The sequence below is a fragment of the Ammospiza nelsoni genome, chromosome 2, assembly GCF_027579445.1.
Source record: "Ammospiza nelsoni isolate bAmmNel1 chromosome 2, bAmmNel1.pri, whole genome shotgun sequence".
Taxonomy (NCBI): domain Eukaryota; kingdom Metazoa; phylum Chordata; class Aves; order Passeriformes; family Passerellidae; genus Ammospiza; species Ammospiza nelsoni.
In genome coordinates, this window is record NC_080634.1 from 95,119,837 (window position 1) to 95,120,585 (window position 749).

Below are 749 nucleotides of genomic sequence, written 5' to 3' on the forward strand. Positions count from 1 at the left end.
TGGGGAGGGAAAGACAATTAGTAAATGGTAGGTTCTTTTAAGAATACTATAACAGTTGTTTCCTCCCCTCAGTTGGTCTACAAATTGTCCCTTTATTGGACCCAAAATTTGTAGCAAATTTATATTTTATTAATATTTTTTCCCAGATTTGTTTGGCATAAAGAGGACTGATGCAAAAAGGATAGGCTAGATCTCTGTAATGGAATTAATCTGAATTACAGCAGCTGGGCAACGGACTGTGAAATTGGGTAGACCTGCCCTCGGAAAATAATCGCTGACACTTCCCTCTCACCAGGGCAAAGGTGTTTGCCTGGCAGCTGTCACAGCTCTGTGAGAGATCTTAATTTCGGAGCAACTTTCTGCCCCTCCATGTACACCCCAGAAGGGGGTCGGGATGAGCGGGCTTTGCCTTGTGCTCCGGGAGGGCTGCGGAGGTGGTGTCTGTGCCATCCCCAGCTGGAAAGACGCGAGCATCCCGGGATGCAGCGGCATCCCCCGAAGGCTCAGCGAGGCCGACTCGGCCCCGACACCCCCGACAGAACCGGGCAGCGGGCAGCCTGCCCCGGGGCAGGGACAGCGCACCCGGCCGCTCCGGCCAGGGCAGGGCAGGGCAGGGCCGGAGGGGCCGCGGAGCTCCGGCCGCTTCCCCGCCCGCGTCCCCTCCCCCTGGCGGGGCGGGAGCGGGGCCGGGCCGGGCCGGGGGAGGAGCAGCAGCCGGAGCCGGGGCCGGATCACGGCGGCTCCCGCGG